This window comes from Quercus lobata, chromosome 2 (genome assembly GCF_001633185.2).
Source record: "Quercus lobata isolate SW786 chromosome 2, ValleyOak3.0 Primary Assembly, whole genome shotgun sequence".
NCBI lineage: Eukaryota > Viridiplantae > Streptophyta > Magnoliopsida > Fagales > Fagaceae > Quercus > Quercus lobata.
The window spans coordinates 18,630,628-18,641,672 of NC_044905.1; the positions used below are offsets into that span (position 1 = coordinate 18,630,628).

An 11,045-nucleotide genomic window follows, 5' to 3' on the forward strand; every position below is an offset into this window, starting at 1 on the left:
TGTCTTAAGTATAAAAGGGAAAACCCTAGCCATGTTTTTATGTTGCTCCTTATGCTGTGTGTGTGAATCTTTTGTGAGATCAAGAGGTGTTTGCCTTCACACATACTTAGGGTTTCCAAGATTCAAGATTATGTCAAGAACTTGGTGATCGATTCAGTTGCTGCAATAAGAGCTTAAAGTTACACAAGCGGGAGTGCTTGTACTTGCTGGGAATTCAAGAAAGAAGTAGTTCGTGGACTCGGAGTTGTCATGTGGTCGTGGTAGTAAGTTTCCTACTTGATGTAGCAATAGGATGTTAGTGGTCTAAGTCGCTATTGTGTAAACTTCAATTCTTTCACAGTGGATTCAGTTTTACCTTGAGGATAGCTAGGTTAAATCTTCCCCAGGTTTTTACCGGTTTGGTTTCCTGGGTCGTCATATCTTTGTGTTCTTTATTTTCCACACTTTACATTAATATGATATATTTGTGTTAACCTAGGTCTGAAATTTAACTAAGTAATCACTTGGCTAATTTACTAGGTTAATCTGAGTGTTTTTTAAGGGGTCTAAAAACAAACATCTTTGTCAAAGCTCTAAGTGTCAATAAGTAGGCGATCTAGAAAAAGATGGTAGCTCTCATTTTAACTTCCAAACATGACCTAGTTTGAAGATTTTTCATTTTATATCTCTCTCTTTTTTTCTTTTCTTTTTTTCTTTTTCTGATAAGCCATTTTATATCTCCTTCTTGTATTATGAAAGTGTGTCATTTGGCTATATCTCCAAAGAAATTACACTTGTTTTTTAACAGTTAGGCTAAACAGATTCATCACCATTGCCAATAAATTTATTTCAACCGGTATATAAATAACAAGGAACTTCTAAAACTTCTGAACCGAATGCAAAGTAAAAGGGAAAACAATACCTCAATTTGAAAAGGTCATGTTGTTGGTTGCTATCTTTCAACAACTTCACCATTTTTGTGCACCAAGAACTTTTCAACATTCCACTTCGTAAGATCACCTAAAAACCCACCAGCACTCGATTTCAGTAACTGGTAAACTGGAGCTGTACTTGTCAAAAATCGGGAATTCTGCTTTAAACCTTGTACAAGCAAACTGCTTGATTTCTGGGTTTGATCCACGTTCTTGCCCACCAAACTGATTGCAAAGGAAAGCTAGAATCTCCAATCCTGCAAAGAGAAAACAATTTAGGAGTATTATATTCATGAGAAAAACAATTTCATCCTTAAAAATTTTCGAAGTGTGTCAAAGAAACATCAACAGGATTTATCAATAATCAACACGAAATCATTTTTTTTTTCTTCTGGAACTACTCATATGCATTACAACGAAATGACTTATGTTGTCTTAAGTTTGAATAAAACAATGACTGATCAGATATACCTGAAAGATATCATAGATTTGCAGGACCAATAAAATTTATCACAGCTATCATCTCGTGGTTGGGACCATGTGTTGGCTGTGTGCGAGATATATAGTAGCAATATTATGATGAATACATAGTTCATGCCTCACGCTCACAGTACATGTACCAAAATGCAGCAAGAGAACAGGGAGGGTTGATGCCACGATGACTTGATAGCATATTTTTATGACAACTCGATACAGAAATACAACCCAACATGTTTAACTGAACTCCACATCCATGAACATTAAAGGTAAACATAGTTGACAGCCATTGAAAACTTGCTTGATTTTGTTACACTAAAATATGCACCTGGATGTTAAGGATTAATTATAATAAATGCCTACAAATACTAGGAGACTTTATCAATGTTGTCCTGTTTATACTTGAAGAGTTTCCTCCATCTTCAATTTGATTGCTATGAATATGGAGAAAAAAGAAGAAACTTAAAATTTATGGGCATCTTTGGATACATACTCAGGAAGACATTTCTGAAAAGTACATAGACAGCCAGACACATCAATTATGGTTCAATTGGGTGTAAGTACCAACTTTTTAAAGATCTTTACAATAATTATAAACACATCTGGGAACTATCTCCAATTGCCACTGGATACCTTGAGTTTTGCACTTTTTATATATATGAGACAATTCTGAGTAATTTGCAGTCGTCAAACCACTGTGATTAAAAAAAAAAAAAAATCCAGTTATATCACAAATTGAAATGACTGACATAGAGACAGGGATTTTCAATAGTTTAAACAAAAGAGTTTCAAAGCTGCATATCATCAATTAGGCGTGCATACCATTTTGAAGCAACATTGAAAATCAAGAGAACCTTTCCCTTAAACTTGCTAAGAGAAACATCCTTCCCATCGATATCCTGCATCAACAACCTCCATGCATAAGCACGATATACTATTTTACACGTTCTTCCCGAAATTCAATTGTCCTAAATTTTTTTGAAGATATAACCAGCCCCCATGGGAGAGAGATAGAGCAGCCTATGAATCTTATAATTGTAAGTCCAAGCTAGAGTTCACAACACTATTTTCCTTTCTAAACAAACAACATTAGAAACCACATGTACGTATTCTTTTTTAAATCAATAAAGAAATTAGCAATGTAATGAATTGAATTCACTTCAAGTCATTGATACCAATTCACATATACACCCATCCAAAACAACTAGACTTTTTTGCCTAAAAAACACACACACACACACCAACTACTAGACTTTCGTTTCACAGTGAGCCAGCTATAAAGTTGGTTATTTCTTCCTTACTTGTCTAAGTGCACCAATTCAAAATTTTAGATATTTTCCATTTGTCACATCTATTCTATATATTACTAAGAGCTGAAGTAGCATTTATTATTGCTACGCTCCTATTGAGCCATATCAGCAGTTACGTCATTCATTATATATATATATATATATTTTTTTTTTTTTTCTTTATTTAAACTTTTCTTCCCCCTATTTTCAAAAAAAAAAAAAAAAAAAAAAAAAAACTCTTCTTCTCCCTATTAGTTCACATACCTACTGTTACACTTCTTCCAACCTTTCACTTTCCTTTTTGCGTCTTTATCTCTTCACTACTTTACTGTTATACTTCCTTCCTCTTTTTTATATTTCGGCTCTTCTTCTACCCATTTTATTTTGTATAAATTTGATATTGTTTTCCCATTCAATCTATATTTTTTCCACACAAAACTGTGAGTACTCTATCTCTTTCTCTCTCGGTGAGTTTTTGTTTTTTCTTATAACTCTAATTAAGGTTGATGGTTTTTTTTTTTAATATGTGCTTTGGTATTTTGTGTGTGTGTGCTTTTTTTTTTAGAAAAAAAAAAAAAAAAAAACCCAACAGAGAGTCTTCTCTTTCCCTTTTATAGCTTTGATTGAATTTTAGTTTGCGTTAATATTTAATTTTTTTGGAAACAGGAATTTGAATATGCCTACCAATTTTTTGAGTAATAAATTATTAAAAAGCCTATTATTTATTCCTTTACTTTCATTTTAATTTTGGCTAAGATAACATTGTAATTTTGTAATGAGTTTTGATTATTATGATAATTTCGTTATTCCTTAAGAGATGAGAAATTTGAATAATAAATTTGAAACATATAAATTTTAGTTGTATATTAAGCAAATATAAATTTTAGATGAATATGGTTCACCTTACAAAAAAATATTAGTCAAACATAAAAAAAAAAATAATAAAATGATATATTTGTAGAGATAAAAAGATAAAAAAAATATTTGTAGAAATATATATATATATTTTTTAAATAGAAAATACTTAAAATAATGGTTACTTTTTATATATTACATTTCATTACATAATATTTATATTCTCACGCATTGCGTGGGTCTGCAATTAGTCTAATTAAATGCTTGAAACTCCTATACATACACACACATTCAATTACATGGCATAAATACTCTCAAATGTTTGTAATTCATTTGACACCCAATAATAAACCAAAACTCAAAAACCTCAAAGAAGAGTCAAAATTCAAACAATAACCATAGTTTTAAAACCAAAAAGAAAGAAAAAAAAGTGAAAGGGAACAAGCAAAAAATGAGTTCTTTTGTTCCTCAAAACACTTAACTCTGACATTGAAATCATAGATAGTCTTCTCTATAGCAGCTTTGGTGTTGATTGAGAAAGAACGAGAATTGAGAAGAAAGGCGGACCTAGAATTTCAAGCTAGGGGGCCGAAGTGTAAGAAAAAAAAATCCAAATAGGTATCCATACAGTATTAACAAAATATCAACCAAGATATATACACAAAATCATTGTTTCTTAATACACTAAGATGTATGTTAGGTTCTAAGGATTTAGGATCTAAATGTATTAGAACTTCAATGTGTAATGTTGGCAAACTATGATAAAAACATAGAGTCTAGAATTAGGTTGCTCAAAGTATGCTTATTGTAAAGTTGGAATCGAGTAATTGTAGAAAATTACTGTTCACTTTCTGCAAGGCTCGATTGATCGAAAATTAGACACGATCGATTGAAGCTTGTGCAGATTGTTTTTCTTTAGAATTTTCCAACTCAGCCCAAGCCCATATGACGTGTAGGGTTTTATGTTTTGCCTTAAGTATAAAAGGAAATACCCTAGCCATGTTTTATGGTTGTTGTTCATGCTGTGTGTATGAATCTCTTGTGAGATTTAGAGGTGTTTGCTTTTATACATACTTAGGGTTATCAAGATCAAAATTGATGTCGAGAGCTTGGTGATCGTTTCAGTTGCTGCATAAAGAGCTTAAAGAAAAACACAAGTGGGAGTACTTGTGGTTGCTGTGAATCCAAGAAAGAAGTATTCCGTGGACTCGGAGCTGTCACGTGGTCATGGTAGTAAGTTTTCTACTTGAGATAGCAATATGATGTTAGTGGTCTAAGTTGCTATTGTAAAACTTCAACTCTTTCATAGTAGATTTGTTTTACCTTGAGGATAGCTAGGTTAAATCCTCCCCAGGTTTTTTACCGATTTGGTTTTGCTGGGTTATCTTATCGTTGTATTCTTTATTTTTCGCACCGTTTCAATGATATGATTTACTTGTGTTAGCCTAGATCTGAATAATTTACCTAAGTTAATCACTTGGCTTAATAACTAGGTTAATTTGTTGGTGTTTAAGGGGTCTAAAAATGTACAATGTAATCATATACCAACAAAGACAAAACAATACAAAATAATATTGTTTCTTAAGAGCATTAGATTTAATAATTAACAGTGAGTGTCATATGATGGATGGAATTACAAAAGACTGGGACAAACTTTCTCACTTTCTTTATCTGAGTTGGAGGTTAGTTGTCCTAATTTGGCTGTCAATATATACTTTTCCACAATGAAGAAGTTTTTCACTAACGTTGAAGTTATGGCGAGAACTTTTCATTCGAAGAGAGGTTTATCAAGTTAGGGATGCAGGTGATCATAAAACAATGCTTTTTATTTTTGAGTTAGAATGTGATGTAGAAAAGGTTCTTTGGTGTGAACCATGGTCTTTTGATTAGTCCCTGGTGTTATGATGGTGTTACTCCCTTGACAGATGACATTCAGTTTACTTTAACACAATTTTGGGTTCAAATCCATAATCTACTGATACTAAACTTGTCCTATAAGACTGCTGAAGAGATTAGTGTGGTCGCAATAAGGATTGCGAACGGAACTGTGGATTCAAAGTTATTTGCGGATCAACAACAATTTGGTCCATGCATGGATTAGGGATGGTTCTCCAAGAGGTAATTGTTATGGTCATATTTTATGTAATTGACAAATCCTTTAACAAAATGCACTTTACTTATACTAAGGTAGATCTAAGTTGGGTTTAATACTTCAAGAAATATGTTGTTCAAAGCATATCAAGTGTTTGTATTGAAAGTCATGAACATTGGTCCAAGAAAAAAGTGAAGAAAAGCCATTCATTAAGTCTCGACAAATAGCTCAACAGATGTCTGCTATCGAGACTTAATGTGCAGTTCAATAGATAGTTCAATAGAAGCTTGATCAATCGAGAACTACGATTTTCAGTTTTCCAGATTTGAATTTCAACCCAGGCTTATGGATTTGTTTAGGGTTTCTTTTCTCATAACCCTAGATATATATAAGGCTTATTATAAAAGCCGTCAAACACGAATACAGAGACCAAGAGACTTATTTTCTCTGTGAAAAGCTGCTAAATTTGTACGCTATTGGGTTTTGTAACCAAGTACTTCCAGACCTTCATTATTGATGAAGTGAAGAACTCTGCAGCCAACAACATCTATTTAAGTTGCTGGAGTTAGTCATGTACTAGGATCCGTGCAAAGGGTTAGTTATAGGTTTGAGATTTGTGCATCAAGGGAAAGAAGGCTACTACAAGATCAAGTCCAATTGGGTATTGAGGTGAAGGTTCAACTGTAGGTTGGTATATCAGGATATGTCAAGGTAGTTGGTAAGATTCTTTATACTTGTAAGCACTTGATTGTTGATTAGTAGTGGATTATTGGGAGTGGTGACCTTAAAATCACCTGTTAGGGTTTTTGCCTTATCAGAGGTTTTTCCCACTTGTCAACAAATCACCGTGTCTAATTTATTTTTATACTGCACTTAGTTTATTTGGTGATTTGTCGGTGTCTTCATGATTTGCATGCAATTGAACCTAATTAATCAAATTGGGTAATTGAATTAATTATCCAGGATCAAGCTATCTAACCCAACAATAATCAAAATTCAATGGCTAATGAGTTTGAGCAACCTATGAAGGCACCAACACCAGTGGACTTATCTGTTCAGGATTTGCATATGGTAGAAACAACTGGTGGAGGAGATGGCCATGATGGATAACCGTAGTGGGTTGCTCACAGGTAAGGTAAGGGAAGTTACTACTTTTTCGGGTTTCAAATTTGGAATTTTGAGGAGGTCTTGACGATGATATTCGTAGGGGCAGGAGGCCAAGAGGTTCTCTCTTTCTCAAAGGGGAATCTTCCTAATCCAATTATAATGGTCTCTAATAATTCATCGTGAAAGTGGCAGCGGTTTCAGGAGTTGTTTACGCATCTACTGATAATTGCCCCACTATTTCTATTTCTTCTACTGTAGGCTCTTTTACTATGGGTAAGTCTTTGAGTGGTCCCAAAAAATCTGGGGATAATGGAAACAAAACCTTTCTCATGTCAAGCTAAAAAAAGGTAATTCAAATATAGATAGAGTTGTTCAATTTTTTTTTTTGAAAAACAATTCTATCTTCACCAAGCTAAATAAAAGGGAATTAAACCATAATTTTCCAACTCATTATTTTAAGGTTGTTACCAAATATTGGAAAATGAGATAATTTTCTAAAAACAATGCTTATGTGGCGTTTGGTACGTGGTAATGTATTAAGATTCTCAGGCCTGTTTAAAAATTCTCATGTTTGGTTGCAAATCACGCTAGGGAATCAGAGATGTCAGGGAAATCTGGATTCACCCTTTAAACCCTTTCAGTAGGAATGCGGTCCCTTTAAACTAGGTGGATATCCAAATTCCCAAACTTAAAGGAAATTGTATTATTTATAAATTGAAAATTTTGAACCATTTTTCCTTATCATTTATGCCATTAAGATAAAATATAAAACAAATCGTCAATATCTTTTCCCTGGTCTTTATCTTTTCCCGCCAAAATAACATAAATAGGATAAACAACTCTATTGATATATTCTTTAACAAAGTTCTATTTAGGTTTCACATGTGGAAAAAAAAAGGTTTGAAGGAGACCCTCCATTATTGCCAAGTATTCACTTTTGCTGTTGTGCGTGTGTGGCTCAACAAATTATTAATAGTTTATATTTTGTTTTTCATTATTTATTTAGAGGAAGATTTTTTTAAAGGACATGGTAGTTCATATTCAAATCGAAGGATAAAATGGGAAAAATAAATAATTAATTTAAGATTCCTAGGAATAAACTAAACATTATTATCTCACATTCCTATGAATCTTAAGAGATTCCCAATGAAACCAAACATTGGAATAGCTACATTCCTAAGCATCCAGATTGCAAGAAATTACATTCCTACGAATCTAGATGCCAGGGATAATGTGAATTCCCCCATACCAAACGCTACTTTAGGGAAATGATTCATTTTCTAGAAATTTTATTGTTGTTTATTTCGATGATTTTTTTTTTGGGTGTGTTTTCTTGTGTCTAGTAGTATTTAGAAATAATGGGTTAAAGGAAAATTATCTTTTAACTTCTCTTATTTAACTTGGCACAAAATAGAGTTGTTTTCCATGTCAACCTATCTTAGTGAAAAATAATTCTATTCATGCCAACCTTTATAGCTCTAGTGAAGGAGGTATTGTTCGATTGGCATTAGGATCACCTTCTCTCAGAAGTCCTAACAAGAAAATATAGTTAGAAGTCCCAACAAGCAAATTTAGTGTTTGACGGCTGATGCCTATGAGTCTTTGACAGTCTTAGTTACGAATTCCAATTATAGTTAGTGTCTCCATGATATAGTACTAATCCAAGATGAAATTTCAAACCCAGCTTTGCATCCCAAGGTGGTTGCAGAAGAGACAATGTCTGATGATGGTGACATTAATGTTGTGAAAAAGCAACTGGGTTCTTGCGAAGGACCTAAGAACAGTTTGTTAATTTTGATCATGAAGACCAAAATTATTTTTTTTTCTTTGGATATGTTTGGCGATGTGTTTGATAGGCCAAGAATGTATTGACCTCATATGATAAATTAACCAATTAATTAAGTTAATTAACATGCAATACGCACGGTAGCACAAATAAATCACCAACTAAGTTAAATGCAGCGGAAAATAAATTTGACACAGGTGATTTTTTTATGAATGGGGAAAACCAGTGAGGCAAAACCCCATCGGGTGAATTTAAGGTCACCACTCCTGAGAATCCACTATTATCAAAATAAGCGGTTACAAGTAAAGGAATCCTAGTACCTTATACCAACCTACAGTTGAACCCTTACCCCAATACCCAATTGGATTTGTAATGTAGCGGTAATCTCTCATTTCAATGCACGGCTCCTAGTACGTGACTAACTAATGATGCACGGATCCTAGTACGTGACTAACTCTACAACAACCCTTTGACTATTGTAGTTGATTTGCAATAGCTTCCCATAGAAACACCAATAAGATCTTCAATGTTGGTGCAAGAGATTTTGCTTGGTTACAGAACCCAAAGGCGTACAAGAGATGCAGCAAGAACTCTTTCTTCTATAGGAGGAGGCTAGGGTTTCAAAAAGAAAACCTTATGAAGCTCTCTAGGGTTAGGTGTTTCTTTTTCCACCTCCTTTTAAATAGGAGCTTAATGGGCTCTCCTATTCCAAATAGGTTTACACAAACCTTGGGCTTTCCTAGTCCAATAAGGATTATACAAACCCACAAACCTTGGGTTTTCCTAGTCCTATAAGGATTGTACAAACCCATAAACAAATAGCCTTTTAAAATAAAAACGTTGCTGGCTATAGTCTGGATCCCGTAAGCTCGATAAATTGAGACATGTGTTGAGCTTTAATGAATCTCGACAGATCAAGCTTCTGCCGAGGAGGTCTCGAGACCTATAGATTGCACTTTTCTTGAACTGTTCTTGAGTAATCTTCATGTCTTCAATTTAACCACTTGTAATGATCATCTTGAACCTTCTTAGATTTACCCAAGTAAAAGTAAAGTGCGTTGTGTCAAAGGACATGCCAATTGCATGAAATTATGTCCTTAATAGTGTTGAATAATTTGTGTCCTTGATTGTGTAGGATGGATTTTCTTTGGGAAGTCACAGACCCACCACGAGGTACTAACTCATGAGGTTGAGTCCTTGTTTTAATTGAAGCCTAATTTCATATCAAAATCGACTCTCCATTAATTCCAATAGTTGTAAGACATAGAAATTAGGGACCACACATGATATGATATTGAGTTAGCCTTGGTGTTGGGAAGTTGGATTCATTTTGGGTTGAAATTAAAGTCCATTTTCAAGAAGAAGCTGGATTCGTTTTGGGTTGCAAGCAAGCATGAAGAGAAGCAAAATCTTTCTCACGTCAAGCTAAAAAAAGTTAATTCAAATATAGATGGAGTTGTTTTCTTTTGAAAAACAATTCTATCTCCACCAAGCTAAATAAAGGGAATTAAACGATAATTTTCCAACTAATTTTAAGGTTGTTATCAAATATTGGAAAATGAGATATTTTTTTTAAAATAATTATTTTTGATAAATGATTCATTTTCTAGAAATCTTAATGTTGTTTATTTAGACAGTTTTTCGCGTTATCTTCTGTCTAGTAGTGTCTAGAAATAACGAGTTAAACGAAAATTATCTTTTAACCTCCCTTATTTAACTTGACATGAAATAGAGTTGTTTTCGATGTCAACATACGCTTTGTTTGTTTCAGCAATGATGTTTTCTAGAAAACGAGTCATCTTCTAAAAAGCATTTTCTATAAAACTATCTCATTTTCCAATGTTTGGTAGAAATAGAAACTTTAAATGAATTGAAAAATATCCTCCTAACTTCCCTTATTTAGCTTGCTGTGAGATATAGTTGTTTTCCAAAAAAATTTAATGGAAAACAATCTCTAACAATAAGTCATATTATTTATGTTGATCAAAGATAGTTTTCCTTTAACTCATCTTTTTTTATGCTACCAAACACTGGAAAACACAGAAATCTAACTGTACACATGGTTTTCTATCATGCCACCTAATATATTATAAATAGAAAACCAAAAGATACATGAACCAACAATATCAAACGAATTTTTTTCTTTCTTGTTACGTTTCCACACGTCTTTGACTCATTAAATTCTTTAAAAGCCACTTCTCAATTGAGTTGTTTTCCATACCAACAATATCATTCTTGACAAAGAACTAACAAAAGAAAAAGAAAATGGCATCTCCAATTAGTTGCCTATCAATCTTGGTTATCCCTCTACTAGTCACCTCTCTTTTCTACCATGTTTCTAATGCAGATCGAGGCCTTATTGAAAGCATTTGCAAAAGGGCCACGAACAATTCGTTTTGCTTGTCAGCTTTATTATCAGACCCACAGAGTGGTACAGCTTCTCTATATTTGCTAGGAATTATTACTGTTGATTTGAACTTGAATGTATTCGAAGAAGCTGATAGTCGAATCCTAATTCTTCTTGACTC

At 33.3% G+C, this 11,045-nt stretch overlaps 1 pseudogene; it reads right to left on the reverse strand.

Moving 5' to 3' along the window:
• Nucleotides 1-931: 931 nt before the first annotated feature.
• On the reverse strand, nt 932-10,316 carry LOC115960597 (annotated as a pseudogene).
• Nucleotides 10,317-11,045: the final 729 nt, after the last annotated feature.